This window comes from Humulus lupulus, chromosome 7, assembly GCF_963169125.1.
Source record: "Humulus lupulus chromosome 7, drHumLupu1.1, whole genome shotgun sequence".
NCBI lineage: Eukaryota > Viridiplantae > Streptophyta > Magnoliopsida > Rosales > Cannabaceae > Humulus > Humulus lupulus.
In genome coordinates this window covers 137,178,719-137,197,118 of record NC_084799.1, presented here as the reverse complement: position 1 = coordinate 137,197,118, position 18,400 = coordinate 137,178,719, and positions in this window count along the sequence as shown.

The window sequence follows — 18,400 nt, the reverse complement described above, 5'->3', positions numbered from 1 at the left end:
TATTTAAGTATGACAGGATTAAATAGGGCTTTATAGGAACACTCGAGGAATTAGCGGGATGTGGAAAATGATAGGAATGCCCTCGGAGTCATTAAGTGGCGAAGGGTACACTTAAGGGCATTTTAGACATTTTGGAAGCTGGGGGATAAAGTTGAACTTAGACTTAGGAAAATGAGGACCCTGGAACTAAGGGGAAACACTTAGAAGAAAACAAAACTCCTCTCAGCCCTCACTCACCCTCTCTCACATTTCTCCCTCTCTCACTCTTTTTTGGTGAGGTTTTGGAAAATTCTAAGGGAAGTCACTGATGTTTTGAGATCAAGACTAGGATTTTCTGAGGAATTGAAGCTTGAAGTGCTGGGGTTTTGGCTCAGAGTCGAACTAACACAGAGGTAAGGGTTAGAGAAAGATTTTTGTTGAATTTCTCTATCCTTTTTAGTGTTTGATGAGATTTTGAACTCAAGAGAGACTAAGTTGAGTTTTGATGAGGTTTTGGTTCAGTTTTTAGGGTGTATGTACTGCTCTGGGAATAGTGAAAGTATTTTAGGACTCTATTTGGGCATTAGAATATGTCTGGATCTATTTTCACGAGGTTTAGAACTCTGAAAATGGTGGAGTTTCTGGGTTTTGGGGATCAAGTCTCGACCATGTTCATCAGGCACCACAACCCGCTTGAACACAGAGGCTTGGGGGCCTTGGAATATTTCCCAGGCACCACGACACAGCCTGAGGCATGCTGCAGCCCATGGTACTTTGATGAATGCCCCAGGGCTCTCTGACTTGAGCGCGTTGCAACCCTGAAGGGGCAGGGCCGCGACACAAATAGGCAGTGTTGTCCAAATGAAGGCTTTAGGCTCGAGAACCCAAATGTTAAGGCTCGGGAAAGATTCTACTACACATTTTAGTGGTATTCAAGGTCCCAACGGCTAGAATTATGTTTCAATGTTTTTAATTTTTTAGGAATTGGTGGATGCCTATTTATTAATGTGTTGTGAATAGGTTTTACCACTCATGCTCGGGATTAGGAATCGTGCTCGGGATCGCTTTGGGTTGTCATCTTGGGACACAAGTTAAGGGAACTGTTTGTGCCCGTAGAGCTATGTGGTGTGTAGTGTGGTGTGTATTGTTTATAGCTATTATGTCATACATGTGATTGTGACCGATCGGCAAGAGTCGAAAGCAGCAAGAGCCGGAAGCAGCAAGTGTTGGGAGCAGCAAGTGTCAGAAGTAGCAATAGCCGGGATCGGTGTCAAGCATGCTGAATGCTTGCTGCCAGAGCGAGACCCTCTAAGGGTGCTGTACACACCCACTCGATTAAGACCGCGGACTTGGTGCTTGATAGCGCACCCTGATCAGTGAAGGCTATTGATGTGCTACTGTATTGTTATGCCATTGTGCTATTACATTATTATATTGTTGTAATGTTGTGGATTCCAATAGAAACGTGTAATTATTTGTTGTCTTTGATTATGTATGTATTTGTTGAAAAAAATTATTGTATGCTCTGCTGTGAAGTTCTCTTGCCGGGCCTCGGCTCATGGGTGCTCTGTATTGCAGGTATTGGCAAGGAAAAAGTCGACCAACCATGAGTAGGAGGGCAAGCAGCGACACGTACATGTTTGGCCTACCTGGCCGCCATGGATGGGGTATTTTGAGGAGTAGTTTTAAATGTTTGATTTGCCTCTTAGGTCGACTATAAAGTAAACTTTTGAGTTGTAGATATGTTTCTAAACAGTGTTTTGGGATCCTAATGTAACATTCTCATGGTTTAAATGAATGTAAAACCTTTTATACCAAATTCTTATTTAAATGAGTCTTCAATTTAATTAACCACACTTTTGGTCTAACACCTCGATTATTGAGCTAATGGCACATTTTAATATCTCATGCTAATGGCTCTAGGGAAGTAAGGCATTACAGGATGCGTCGCTTGCCTTTGAAAAAAGCACTAAGGCTACGCATCGTCTGGGCTGTGCGTATAGGGTTGTACAGTGAGATGTTTTTGGCTCTAAAGTTCAAATTAAAATTCTCTATTTTCATTGGTTGAATCTAATAATGTTCCTATACTTTTTAAAGGGTTCATTGAGTTAATTGGTGACTCGATCACTCAACTCCTAAAATAACATTACTTTCTCTCTCTCTAACATTCAAGATTACTAGTTTTCTCCAAGATATTCATCAAGAAAGTTTGACTTGTATGAAGGATCAAGGCTTGTGAATCCCAATATCATTCCATTGTCATACCATCAAGAAATCTCAAATATGAGGCTAGGAATAGAAAATTTTGGACAACAAATCTTCATTTGTGTCAAGCCTTGTTACATTTTGTGGTTCACATAAAATAATAGACTTATGATGTTACGTATCAAAGTTCTTCATCAACAAATGTCACTCTATACTTTGTTTATTTGTGTTTATGTACTTTGTAATCTTCCTCCATTGAGTTTAGATGAATATTGTTTATTGTTTTGAGTTGTAATATACAAAATAAAGGTTGTTGCCTCTAACCCCCAACAATAAAAAATCTCTATCTCAAAGCCTAATTTTTTTATCAAGTTTGTTTATCTCTAAGGTTTATCTACTAACCAAAGCTATAGAAGAAAGCTCATCAATCTAGGCCCTCAAGTTCATGTCTCAAGATCTAGTGAGATAATTAAGGATGTGACATTTGTCACATGTATGTTTATTAAGGATTTAAGGATTTTAGATGAATAAATTAATAAAGGATAAACTTAGGAAGTCTAGAACCTTCGCTCAGCTGTTAGGAACCCGTATTACTCAGTCAAAGTGGTTTAAACAACTTCAAGAGTGCTAAAAGTGTGAAAAACATGTTTCATATATCAATGTAAGTCAATATATCACATCTATAGGGGCTGATATATCACCTATGTTGATACGAAAAATACGTCGACTACGCACGAATGAAACAACAGAGCCTCGAGAATATGGGGCGGGTGATATATCACCTATAAGAGGCGATATATCGGCTCCCTCAGCCATTTTTGAGAGTCCGTGTAATCCGAGCTAGAAACAGCCCTCAACAACATGGACTTGCTCTTGAACGATTTTGATCGAGTTCTGGGCATCTGTTGAGAAAAAGACTTCATTGTTTTTATTCATTTATTAATTCATTTTTAAGGGAATTAGTTTCTCTCCTTGAACTCTATAAATAGGACCCTTCATTCAGCCATCATCATCTTTTAAACACTTCTCAGAGCCTCCAAGCTGCTAAGTATGTTCTAGAGAGAAACACTAGGGTTTTCGGGTTGAAAGCTTTCAAATCTAAGCTTTTCTAAACACTTGGGAAGTAAGCTAGAGTGTGATTTCGGTATTGAGGTGTAGATTGAAGTTCTAAGCTAATAAGGTACTCTTTATCCTCAGCTTTAGTTCATTGCTATTCCTTTTATTCTATTCATTTACTTCAAATCCTAACTCATTATAATGGCTTCTTGTAAGGTGTTTGATTTTCCTTGAAACTTAGGTTTTTGGTAAGTTCTTATCTTGATGGTTTAGATCTTATTTTCATTAGGAAACTTATGGTTTTACTATTTGGTTTTAGGAGTTTCCAATTCCGCACTTGTCTCCAATACCCTGGTTTTGGTAAGGAAAATAAGTTAGATTTTGTGTGCTATGTGCTTTGTGTATGTATGTATGTTGTTTTCATGTTTTTAGTTGCTTGGGAAATATGGTTGCGTAGATTGCAAATAAGCAAACCCGATATTTTTATCATTTATCGTAGACTATAGTTGTGTTTAAACCTACCTCTAAATAGTAGCAAGAGGACTATAGATGGTTTCCATCACATAATACGGTAATGAGTTAATGACCATTAATATTGTAGTCCATTTTTATGTTTTATGTTTTTACATCTTATGTTTTATGTTATGCTTTAGTAGTTTTTTGTTACTGGGCATTAGGCTCATTCCTTTTTATTTATATGGTGCAAGTAAATGACCATGGAAGGCGAGACAGATCCTATGTGGCTTTGGCATGTGTATTGGGAGAGGACTAAAGGAATGGACCGATGGAATCGATCGAGGATGACGTTGACATTTGAGTATTTTATTTGTGTATTTATGATTTCTGCATTTAGTATTTGAACATTTAATTAAAGGTTTTGTTTTTTATGATTTTATGTAATAACAATGGGAGCCCGTATTTTGGATTTTTTTATAATAAATTCCATTATTTTATGTATACATCCAAAATATAGCAATATGTCTTAGTAGCTTTTAAAGATTCGAGGTCTTTTAGTTAGTCGGGTCTTTACAGTTTGTACTAGAGTAACGGTTCATATGCATGAAGTTCACCTTGATAAACATGCAAAAGCTCCTGATCTAACCACCAATGTAAGTGTTTATGTTATGAATATTATGTTTATCTTAAAATCTAACGTTTTAGTCATTTTGTTTTTAGTCAAAATGAATGGAGCTATGACTTACCAAGATATCTGTGCCATTAAGGCATTAAAAAGGGTTAGAGAGCCAAGGGATACAATAGGAGTGCTAGAAATAATCACTCAAACATTGGTCAAATTTAAAAAGGAGATAGTTCACCTTCAAATCACAAAGCAAATTATGATGAGAGCCATGGAACAATATGTCCAATTAGTTAGGCTTTTTAAAGATATGCCTTCTGTAGTTTCAAATTTGGAAGCATTATGGGAAACTATAGACGATGAAGATGATTTAGCAGTAGCCATGAGATATTATTTTCTTAAAGTTAGGTTTACCTATAGGTTTGAGATTCAATTCACCAATGAACAAAAGAATAATATCCTAATGAATATTCCCCATGGTAGTTTTGTGGCTTATGATATAGATGATTATGAGGAAATAACTGATGATATGCTAGATGAAGGGTCAGATGTAGAAGATACTGGTTTTTAGAAATTTTACACTAGTTATTATTAGTATTGTTTCTTTATTTATTTTGAATTATTATTGTAATAAGTGAAAAAATTCAATAAATAAAGTTGTTATTTTTGACTGGCATGTATGAATTTGATTTATTCTTTTGGTTTTTGAAAACATAAATAATTTAGAATAAATTCAATAAATAATGACTGAGTTAAATGAGGGTGAATACAAATTAATGAACCGGGTTCTTTATTGAGAGTTTAGGGGGCCATAGTAGTGGGAACAATTTTACTCATCCCATCCCTCCCTCAATATTGTTAACTTTGGAACAGCGACATGTTTCGAGCCTGAGAATTATGTCGTATAGGGTGGTTAGAAACAAACTTAGAAAATAATAAAGACGGCCTAATAGTCTAAGTATAGAAACACACACTAATTTAAAAAGATTACTTACAAAAAATTTCATAAAAAATCATAACTAATAGGTCCGAGTTATGTTTGCTTAGACTTAGTTTTTGCCTTCGAAACTATTAGGGTAAGTTCTAACGTGTTTTTCTTGACTGTTAGAACTTTGCTGAAGATGTCGCTCTGAAGGTTTGCACGCACTAACAACAATGCCCCCATCACCACCAACAAGACTCACGTGGCCCCTCCAGTCCGAAGAAGGGGAACGTGTGCTACCATTACTGCTGCTAATAGAAATGCACCACCTCCAGTTGACAACCACACTGAGATTATTTGGTTACGGCAACAAGTAGAAGAACTACCACAACAACAACCAACATAACAATAATGGGCAGAAAAGAAAGCATCCTGATAATAAGCAGACCAATGCTGACAAAAGAGTACGGACTAACAATGGAAATAACATGTTAGGTTATGTGGAATACCCTTAGTGCTCCAAGTGCCAGAAATGATATACTAAGGAGTGTCGCCCAAACAGCAAAGGTTGTTACAATTGTGGCCAGGAAGGTCATCGGAAAAGGGATTGTCCGTTGCTCAAAACAGAAGAAAAGAAGGAAAACAAGATGGTTCTAGCCAGAGTCTTTGCTTTGACCCAGGGAGAAGCTGAAACTAGTAACAAGGTGGTCACAAGTCAGCTTCCTATCCTCGATAATATATGTTCAGTATTGTTTGATTCGAAAGCAACACACTCGTATATCTCGTTAGGGATGATAGAGAAATTAGACAAACTTTGTGAAAGATTTAGAACTAGGTTTGTTACGGAACTTCCTTTGGATGAAGTCGTTCTATCATCACGAATAGTACGAGGAGTACCAATCATAGTCGAGGGCACTGAGCTAAAATGAGACCTGATAGAGCTAGAAATCAAGGATATTGACGTAATACTGGGCATGGACTTGTTGGCAAGACATTGTGAAACCATCGACTATCGACGTGAGCAAGTGATGTTCGAAACCCCTGAGGGTCAGACACTATGTTTTATGGGAAAAGTTTCAGGACAATGAACACCGCTTATCTCATCTCTGAAAGCTCAAAGGATGATAAAGAAAGGATGTCATGCATTCTTAGAAAGAATCATGGATGTGGCACAGGAAACACCATTAAAGGTTGGAGACGTCCGCATTATAAAGGAATTTCCAGAGATATTTCTTGACGACTTAGCATGGTTACCCCTACTCAGGAAATTGACTTCATAATCGAACTAGTACCAGGAATTGAACCTATCTCAAAGGCACCATACCAGATGACGCCTACCAAACTCATGGAGTTGAAAACACAATTACAAGAACTCTTAGACTTGGGTTTCATCAGACCGAGCCATTCGCCATGGGAGGCATCAAATCTATTTGTGAGCACCAGTACTTTGCATACCGACACCCAACGACAAGTTTGTAGTATGTGATGCGTCCAAGCAATGTTTGGGTTGTGTGCTGATCCAAAATGACAAGGTGATAGCATATGCCTCAAGACAGTTGAAGGAATACGAGCAACACTATCCAACACACGATATGGAGTTGGAAGCGGTGGTCTTCACACTGAAAATATTGTGCCACTATCTTTATGGATTATGGTGTGAGATTTAAACTAACCACAAGAGCTTAAAATATTTCTTCACACAAAAGGAGCTCAATATGAGGCAATGTAGGTGGTTGAAACTAGTAAAAGACTATGACTGTGAAATCCTATACCACCAGGAAAGGCGAATGTAGTTGCAGATGCGTTAAGTCGAAAGAGTTATGGAAATCTAGCAGCATTATTCGGAATTGAAAAGTCGCTACAACAAGAACTGATTAACGTTGGGATAGAAATAGTCATGGGTCAACTGGCTAACTTCTCCATCCAGTCAAGTTTCCTAGATGACATACGGATAGGGCAAGGGCATGATGACACACTATTATCACATATGGCTACAGTCAAAGAAGGCAAGACTACGAATTTCTCTCTATCAGGTCATGGGTTCTTGAAATATAAGGGTCGGGTATGCATGCTGAATGACCACGAGATTAACATGAAGATATTAGAAGAGGCATACACTTCCCCATACTCACATCACCCGGGGCCTACCAAGATGACTCACGACCTTAAGGCACTATATTTGTGGTTGGGAATGAAGAAAGACATAGCAGAGTATGTGTCCAAATGCCTAATATGCTAGCAAGTAAAGGCAGACTATCAGGGACCCACAGGTTTATTACTATCTCTTAGTATACCAAAATGGAAATAGGAAGACATAGCTATGGACTTCGTGACAAGATTACCACAAAAAAGTAAGCAACATGACTCGGCTTGGGTTATGGTGGATATACTCACCAAGTCAGCTCACTTCCTGCCTGTCAAGACGATGTACACTGCTTACCAGTACGCACACATTTATATTTGAGAAATTGTATAACTGCATGGAATCCCTAAGACCATAGTATCTGACAGAGGTTCGATGTTCACATCTATATTTTGGGGAAGCTTGCAGCAAGCCATGGGTACCAAGCTAAGTCTCAGTACGACATTACATCCTAAGACCGACGGACAGTCTGAACGTACCATACAAAATGTAGAAGATATGTTACGCGCTTGTGTACTAGACTTTTGAGGATCATGGAGTATGTATTTTCCACTTATAGAGTTATCCTACAATAATAGATACCAGGAAACGATCGGTATGGCGCCTAATGAGCTAATTTATAGAAAGAAATGTCAGTCATCGTTAAATTGGGACGAGAGAGGAGAAAGACAACTTTTTGGACCTAAGGCTATTAGAGAGGCTCAAGACATAGTGGAACTGATTAGAAAATGTATGCTCAGTGCTCAGAGTCGACAAAAGAGATATGCGGATGCCAAGCGACGAGATGTGGAATTCAAGGTCGGAGATCAAGTCTTCTTAAGAATATCTCCAATGAAAGGAGTGAAGCGGTTCAGAATGAAAGGAAAACTTATTCCCCAGTTTATAGGTCCTTTTGAGATATTGGACAAGGTGGGACCTGTAGCATATAGATTAGCCCTACCGCCAGCTCTAGCAGACAACCACAATGTGTTTCACATCTCCATGCTGCGGAGATATGTGTCAGAGCCATCCCACGTTCTCAAGTACGATACATTAGCACTTTAGAAAGACCTAAGATATGAGGAACGACCAGTTCGCATCCTGGAGAAGGGAGTAAAGGAATTACAGTCTAGGAGTATTCCAATAGTCAAGGTCTTAAGGAGTAATAGTACAAAATGGAAGGTAACGTGCGAATTGGAGGAAGACATCTGAGCACGGTATCCATAATTGTTTGGTAAGTAAATTTCGGGGACAAAATTCTCTTAAGTAGGGGAGAATTGCAGCGTCTCAGAATTTTACTTATTTAGATAGTAGTAGCTTGTGCTGTAATATTTTAGTTTTGGTGGTTATTGGTTCAAGCTGGGAATTTTCAGAAACTCATAGAGATAGTTATGGATTTTGTAAGTTTAGCCTATAGTTTAGAAATATTAATCTTATCATAAAGTTTAATTATTGAAGCTGGTCCTAGAAATATTATTTATTATAACTTAAGGTTTAGATATAATAAATAAGGATGTGACATTTGTCATGCGTATGTTTATTAAGGATTTAAGGATTTTAGATGAATAAATTAATAAGGACAAACCTAGGAAGTCTAGAACCTACCCTCAGCTGTTAGGATCTCGTATTACTCAGTCAAAGTGGTTTAAACAACTTGAAGTGTGCTGAAAGTGAGCAAAAACGTGTTTCATATATCAACGTAAGTCGATATATTGCAGTTATAGGGGCCGATATATCGCCTATGTTGATACGGAAAACACATCGACTTCGCACGAACGAAACCACAGAGCCTCGGGAATATGGGGCAGGCAATATATCACCTATAGGGGGCGATATATCAGCTCCCTCAGCCATTTTTTAAAATTCATGGAATCTGAACTAGAAACAGCCCTCAACAACTTGGACTTTCTCTTGAACGATTTCGACTGAGTTCTGGGCATCTGTTGAGCAGAAAACTTCATTTTATTTATTTATTTATTCATTTTTAAGGGAGTTACTCCTTGAACTCTGTAAATAGGACCCTTCACTCAAGCATTTGCATCATCTTTCAAACACTTCTCAGAGCCTCCAAGCTGCTAATTTCATTCTAGAGAGAAATACTAGGGTTTTGAGGTTGAAACTTTCAAATCTAAGCTTTTCTCAACACTTGGGAAGTACGCTAGAGTGTAATTTCGATATTGAGGTGTAGATCAAAGTTCTAAGCTATCTAAGGTACTATTTATCCTTAGGTTTAGTTCATTTCTATTTCTTTTATTCTTTTCTTTTACTTCAAATCCTAACTCATTATAATGGCTTTTGGTTAGGTGTTTGATTTTCCTTGAAACTTAAGGTTTTCGGTAAGTTCTTATCTTGATGGTTTAGATCTTCTTTCCATCTTCTTTTCTTTAGGAAACTTATTATTTTACTGATTGGTTTTAGGAGTTTCCAATCCTGCACTTGTCTCCAATACCCCAGTTTTGGTAAGGAAAATAAGTTAGATTTTATGTGCTATGTGCTTTGTGTATGCATGTATGTTGTTTTTATGTTTTTAGTCGCTTGGAAAATATGGTTGCTTAGACAGCAAATAAGAAAATCCTAAGATTTTTATCATTTAGCGTAGACTATAGTTGTGTTTAAACCTACCTCTAAATAGTAGCAAGAGGACTATAGATGGTTTCTATCACATACTACGGTAATGAGTTAATGGCCAATAATATTGTAGTCCATTTTTATGTTTTATATTTTTACGTCTTATGTTTTATGTTATGTTTTAGTAGTTTATCCTTACTGGGCATTAGGCTCATTCCTTTTTATTTAGATGGTGCTAGTAAATGAACATGGAAGGCAGGACGAATCCTAGGTGGCTTTGGTATGTGTATTGGGAGAGGACTAAAGGAATGGACCGATGGAATCGATGGAGGATGACGTTGACATTTGAGTCTTTTATTTATGTATTCATGATGTATTTGAACATCTAATTAAAGGTTTTTTTTTTTTTAATGATTTTATGTAATAACAATGGGATACCATATTTTTTATTTTCTATAAATTTTTTTATTATTTTAGTAGTATGTCTTAGAAGTTTTTAAAGATTCGAGGACCTTTAGTTAGTCGGTTCTTTACAATCTACTCAAACACTACGTCGCCAAATGATATCAGGGAAGCTCTTGAGAAGAAGTACAAAACCGAAGAAGAAGGTACGAAGAATTTCGTCGTAGCTCAATACATGGAATTTAAATTCTATGATGCTAAACCCTTACTCCCCCAAGTACATTAGCTTCCAGTAATTGTGAATAAGTTATCTACTCTTAAGATAACATCGCTGGAACCCTTCATCATGGGAGGGATTATAGCTAAGTTACCTCCATCTTGGAGAAGCTATAGAAAGAAGAGTCTCTATAAGAATGAAGAGATATCTTTGGAAGTGATCTTCAAGCACCTAATGATTGAAGAGGAGTCTCGTTCTAGAGACAAGTGTATGAAAGAGTCAAATGTTGGGACATCCAAGGCTAACACCATAGAGAAACTCTCTCAATCGAAAGGGAAGACTCACAAGAAACTCCAATCAAAGAAAGATACTTACCTAGCCCCTACGAATAATGAAGGACAATTCAAGGCCGTGAGAGGCCCTTGATTTGTTTGTTGCAAGAGTGGCCACATGGATAGGGAATGCAAAGTCACACAACAATGGATCCAAGGTCAACACAACCGAAAAACAGTTGGTTGCTACCTTTAGAGAGGTGAACACCATCCAACAGAAAGTGCAAGGATGGTGGAATCACACTTGTGCCACCATTCATGTAACTTATGATAGAGAGGTCTTCAAAACCTTTGAAGAATCAAGAGATGGCCATGAGATCAAAATGGGTAATTAGCATAGATCCAAGGTGTTGGGGAAGGGGAATGTTGCTCTTTACTTCACATCCAGAAATAAGGTTCTACTGACCAATGTGATTTATGTTCTGGATATGAGTAGGAATCTTGTAAGTGGGCATTTGTTGAGCAAACCAGGCATCAAAGTGATGTTTGAGTCTGGCAAGCTAATTCTATCCAAAGGGAACTACTTTGTGGGGAAAAGGTATATTTGTTATGGAATTATCAAATTGCATACCAAAGATAATTGTTTTGATAATAATGCATGATCTTCTTCCTCCTATATACTTCGCTTTGATTATATTACTTTGTGGCATAGTAGACTTGCTCATATAGGATATATTATAATTAAAAGAGTTATCACATGTAGTTTAATTGTATGCAATGATGTTGAGCATGATAAATGTGAATTATGTGTTAAATCTATGATGGTAAAGAAACATTTTCTAAGTGTTGAAAAGAAAACTAACTTGTTAGATTTGATACATAGTGATTTATGTTAATTGAATTGAATAATTACTAGAGGTGTACATCAGTATTTTATTACCTTTATAGATAATTATTCTAAATTCACATATGTGTACTTGCTTAAGAATAAGGATAAGGCCTTTAGCATGTTTAAAATCTATAAAGTTTAAGTTGATTTTCAATCTAAGTTGAAGTTGAAGTTGGAAAATAAAATTAATGTGATTAGAAGTGTAACGCCCCAAAATCCTAACCCCGAGACCTCATTAGGGTACTAGTCATTTCAAATCATTTTAAAGCTTCAAAACCAAATGATAGACTAAAGAGTGCATAAAACTTTGTAAAAAGCATTCTTATTAAAAATATGTAGCATTCAGATATCCGTAATTTAAAATAAATTATTTATCTTAAATGCAAGTAACCAAACAAAACTATCTTCGATCTCCATTCATAATAAAATATATTTAAAACCATATGAATAAAAAGAATGTTAAATAAAACTTTGGCGTTTACGTCCCTTTGATCGTAACAAGGTTGAGAGGCTTTCAAGATATACATTTCCTTTCTGGATTGGATTTCACCTGTCACGACGAAACAAAACTAGCATAGCACTTGCAACACAGAGTACCAGTGAGGTAATACTCAACAAGAAGAGCTCTATAGGTCACAATCCCAAAGCCCAGTGATAAAATATATACTAGCCCAACTATCACATCTAAAGTCATAACATATCATAAAAGAGTCATAATATAGCATAACATATTATAGCATATCACAGCGTAACATAATAAAATCATAATGTGCATTACTGGTATCATTCTGACCATTTATCAATATCATTATGGCCATTATAACCACAAACATACCTCCCTTGCAACGACCCACTACCCTTGCAACAACCCAATGCCCTTGCAACAATCCATTGGTTCTTACCACATACAAAGTTAAAAGAATATGTATTCCCTTGCTCTTTCCACATATGTTATATTCATCATAACATACTCAAAGCATAATATAATCAAATCTTATAAAGTCAACGTGAACATGCATCAATACACACAAGCATGCAATAATCGTAACCCTCATAACATATATGACAAAGCATAGTCATAAAAATAATATGAATAATCATAACCATTAGATCACACATACATAACACTTGTGCACTCAAATGCACAACCTACGTTACAGTGACCACTCTTCTTACCACAGGTCAAGCAGCGATGCAATCACCTCTCTTCAAGTGCCTTGCTGAGTCCTAAATCCAAAACTTACAACATATATCATTTAGAGACCCATAACTTAACCAAATATCATGAACCAATCTTACACTTTCTAAGACCCAATCACTCTTAAAGTGTCCTTAAGAAAGTCCTAAAATCCCCAAACAGAATACCATTAAACTATACCATCAAATACCCAACCAAAACTATCAAAATGTGGAAAAAAGACATGATTTATGGGCATGTAGTTGGTCGCGCCCGACGGAGAACCCAGATCGCAAGTTTTCTTCAAATAGTCATAACTCTCTCAATTTAAATCTAATTTGAACGATTCTGGTTGCATTTTTCTCATCTTGAATCCCTATATATCATCATACAATTCTTAGATATTAATATAATACCAAAATTCATGAGCATCCCCTAACTCCATAACTCTAACAATCTCTTCAAACAAAACTTCCTCTTCTCCAAGCTATCTTTCCAATCTTCAAGACTAGAAATCATAACTTAATAAATTCAACCCTAGCATGTTTCTAACCATTATACATCAACAACCTAGTCTCTAACATGCATATAAAACAAATCATCCCAACCTATCATGCTTTCTAATCAAATCCACTATTAACATAACTCAAAGCTTCAAGAACTATCAAAGAAACTTTAAAGTGTGAGATGTTCTTACCAAGATCATGCAGAGCAACCTAAGCCACGAAAATTTCCTCCCAAAGCATCCTAAGAGATCCCCCACACGATTTTCTAGTGATCCATATGTATATGAAGAGATCCTCATCCTTCTTCTTCCTTAGATCTTTTACCATAGTCTAGCAAGAGAGTGAGAGAGAGGGTTCTCTCATTTGATCATGTGCAAAGCAGCCACCAAATTCAAATTGTGAGTCTAACCCTAACCATAATCTCTCACTTTCTATCTATAATAACTCACTATCGCCAATTACCATCCTACCCTTGATCTAAGTCATTCTAACAATTTCATTAAACCCTTTTTAGTAATTCCCCAATAAACTATTAGTTTTCATAATCCATAATTAAATTATTCTCCATAAGTTAGCCTTATTCCATGATGACCCATCATTCAACAATTATTGACAATAAAGCCCTTAACACTTGAAGGAAACTGTGATTCGTCACTTTAACAGATATCCCGAGCACCCTCAGTATATTCCAACATAAAATATCTTACCCATATATTAATATCACATAAACATATTCATATAATAACATAACATGTAATTTCACAAAATAACAAAAATACCCCTCAAGAGTATTAAATTAACAAAATACCCATGAAACGAAAAGACTGATATTACAACTATCCCCTCCTTAAAAGGAATTTCGTCATCGAAATTCATTGTACCATACCATGAAGGTTCTCTCCTCCTCGAAAGTTATTAATAGTTCAACATTTTCTTGTCACCCTCGTCTTATGATCATCATGAAGCATCTTGGCTAAGCACTATAGCCATATCCAATAAAAAACATATAGTTGTATCCATTTTCATATTCATTCCACCCTTTGATCAAATTCTGACCACTTTTACCCTTCTTTTATCTTCAACTCTTTTCCACTTTCTATTCATTCTAATAGTAATCCATCTATACCAGTTCTACTTCATAGTCCATAATTATTTCTATATATTCGATTTTTTCATATTCCAGGTAGCTTTCTCCACAGTTCCTTAGTATCCATAGAATATATGTACATACTTCATATTATGCTTCTTCGTTTAGAATTCTTATTGGCTTGCAACATATGTACTCTTAAATCCTCTTCCCTTGTTGATTCAATCATGCAACAAAGAATAAAAATCAGACACATGTTCCTATAAATTCCATTTTGAGCGCCTTCTAAAGTCAGATGTTGACTTATTCTTTTCAATAACACTTAAGGCTCATAATGTCATACTCATTTTTTCTATTAGCCCTTCCTTATACAGGCTTTCTGCTATCAATCTTTCAATCTCACAATTCATCTATTCACATCCAAATACTTAGTCCATGTGGTTGGCTTTTCCACTAACCCTCAAAAGTAGTCATTCACTTTTGACTCTTCTGAATTCCTTATTTATGATGTGTCCTATTGAACAAGTGGGTAATATCCTCCTTTTTACCCCAACACTTAAGGTGCTATCCAAAATTTGGCACTTGGTAGCTATAACAGTAACATAAACTCATTAAGAAATATGCCATAGCATGATACAATACAATAAATTACTTCACATTGTGTTTCTTTGAATGCGGGTCTATCATTCACTATTATTTCCATCTGAGAATGAGAGTCTAAGCCACCATTTATCTTTATATCAACTTACTCTGAAAATTCTTCTCAAATCATGAAGAAAGTATTAGATCTTTTACAGATACATCCAAATCTACAACCCTTACGACTTAAATCATTTTTCTAATGTTTTCAATTTTGAGATCAACCATCACAATTATCTTTTTACAGAAAATTAACCATGTTAATCCATAAATCCATCCATCCTTATCACTAATGAATCTTGTTACTTTGAATCCTTTGGAAAATCCTTACACCTCATCCATCTGGATCTCATTCTAATACTTACATAAGTTGTAACATCACTACATGTTACTTCATATTCAAGTTTCCTCACATTGGGTTTCCATTTTTGAAGTGATCTAGATATCTCTATGCGTTGAAAATACCATCCATCATATCCATAAAACTACTGACATCTTCGTCCAAATAATATGTCTTATAATTCCATACTATCCAAGTATAAACTATTTCCAAAATATATTCCTTCCTACATCATGGTTTACTAACATCTTTCTCCTTATCATAGTCGGACATATTCCTACTACCTCAGATTTCCAAACACTTGTCATCACCGTGTCTTAATCCATAACTTCGCCCCTTCAAATTCTTTATCCATTGTCCCTATATCCATTCCTTACACTTATTTATCCTTGTTTGCTCTTCATGGTTATGTGCTACTCATGTCTTTCTCATCTATAGTGAAATCTTTATGCAATCCTTCCATATGTTCATGCCAGTTGGAAATGGCGCCCCAAATGTTGAGTACCTTCATGTAGTTGTATCGATCTTGACATGTTGTAAGTTGTCATGTTGTACTTTACGTAGTGATTTCTCCACAGGTATCGATCTGTTATTGTGCTCATCTAGTCCATTCCATTCGCATGTGGTTGTCTGTCGTCTCATTTGTAGTCGGTGCTTCGTGCTTTCTTGTCATCATGTAGAGTCCCATAACTTTACCTAGCTAGTTAGATAGTAGTAGTATTAGTTAGTAGTAGTTATAATATGATAGTTAGTGTGGATTTTGGTTCAATTCGGGACATAGTTGAACACTCGTAGCAGCACTTATAGATTTTATAAGTTTAACCTATAGTTTAAGAATATTAATTATAACATAAGGTTTGATTGTAAAAATGTCATTTATTATACTATAAGGTTTAGATAGAATTAATAAGATCATGACACTTGTCGTGTGCATGTTTATTTAAGGATTTAATTATAGTTTAAATAAAAGAAAGTTCAAGAAAGCTCTAGACCCTTCTAGAACTTGCTGGAATCTTGCATTACTTAGTCAAACATGATTAATCAATTCAAATTATGCTGAAAAGTGCAGTTACGCGTTTCATATATTCAAGTATGCCGATATATCGCAGCATAGGAGCCAATGTATCGCCACGCGGGGAATACGAAAAACACATCAACTTCGCACAAACGAAACAACGAGCACTCGAGACATAGGGCCAGGCGATATATCACCTATGAAAGGCGATATATTGGCCCTAGGGCCATAATTTCAAACATTGTTGAAACCGAGCTTGATTCATTCCTTAACCTCTTGACTAGCCTCTGAATGTTTTAACTGAGTCTTCAACAACTGTTGAACGAATATTCAAATATTTTTCAATTACTACTCACAATTTTTATTCAAGCTAAAAGGATATAGTTCACTCCTTGAACTCTATAAATAGGACCTAGTACCTAGCCATTTTTCTCATTCTTCAAGCTGTGTTCAGAGCCTTCAAGCTGCTAGGGTTACTATAGAGTGATAAACACTTGAGTTGTGATAAAAGCTTTATCATCTTAAGCTTTATAAACACTTGGGAAGTGAGATTTATAGTGTTTTTTCAATATCAAGGTGTAGTCGGTGCGAGTATATTCAAAGGTATTCCTAATCTTAATTTCATTTATGTATGGTTCCTTAGTTTCCTTTACTTTTCTTTACTCAAATCCTAACTCGTTGTTTTCCATTCTTGGTTAGGTATTTAAGTTCTTTGAACTTAAGGTTTCTTTTCGGTAAGTTTCTTCTTGGTGGTTTAGTTCATTTCTTTATCATCTCTTTCTTTAGAAATACTCACATTCTATTGTTGGTTTTAGGAGTGTTCCAAATTTCGTCATTGTTCTCATAAATCCCGGTATTGGTAAGGAAAATACGATAGATTTTGTATTCTTTTATGTTTTGATATGTGCTATGATTTACATATGATATGTTTTAGTTTTTTTTAGCATATAGATTATTTAGATAACAATCACATAATTTGTTTAGATAACAAACATATAACTTGTTTAGATAACAAGTCCCAATAATTTATTCCTTGGGCATATAATTGTTTAGATAACGAGCCCCATAAATATATATGACTTGTTTAGATAACTAAGCCCCGTAAATTTATGGGCATATGATTGCCTAGCTAGCAAGCCCCAAGAGGTATGATGGCCATTATAATGAATGTTTTATAGTCATATGTTTATGTTTTATGGTATATGTGCTAATAGATTTCCCTTGCTGGGCATTAGGCTCAATCCTTTATTTTTATGTATGCAGGGAAATAGTTATGGCGACGGAAGGATTCTTGGCAGCTTGGTTTGTGTATTAAGGATGAAGGGATTCAATGGACTGCGTGAACGATTCGAGGACAATGTTATTTTTAGTCTCTTTAAATTATGTATTTTTCCGCGTTTAGCTTTGTAAAAAATTTCCTTTAGTTTAAAGTTATGTTTTATTTTAAAACAATGGGATCTCATACCTCGCATTTATGTATCTCAATATTTACTTTGGAGTTTTTAATAAAGTTGTGAATATTTCATATGTATGTTTTCTCAAAAATAGTTGCTAAGTCTAGTAGTTTTAAGGGTCCAAGGGCTTAGAATTAGTTGGGTCATCACAGTTGGTATCAGAGAAACAGTTCATTCGCATGAATTTCTCCTTGATACACAGGCTCAACCAAATAAATATCAATGTTATTTTGATGACATGTATGCGTATGATATTTCTTTTGCAATCATAATAAATAATAAATTTAATAAATAATGACCAAGTTCGGTGAGGGTGGATACGAATCAATGAACCGGGTTCTATATTGAGAGTTTGGGGGCCATAGTAGTGGGAACGACTTTACTGATCCCAGCCCTCCCTCAATATGGTTAACTTTGGAACAACGACGAGTTTCAAGCCTGAGAATTAAGTCATATAGGATGATTAGAAACA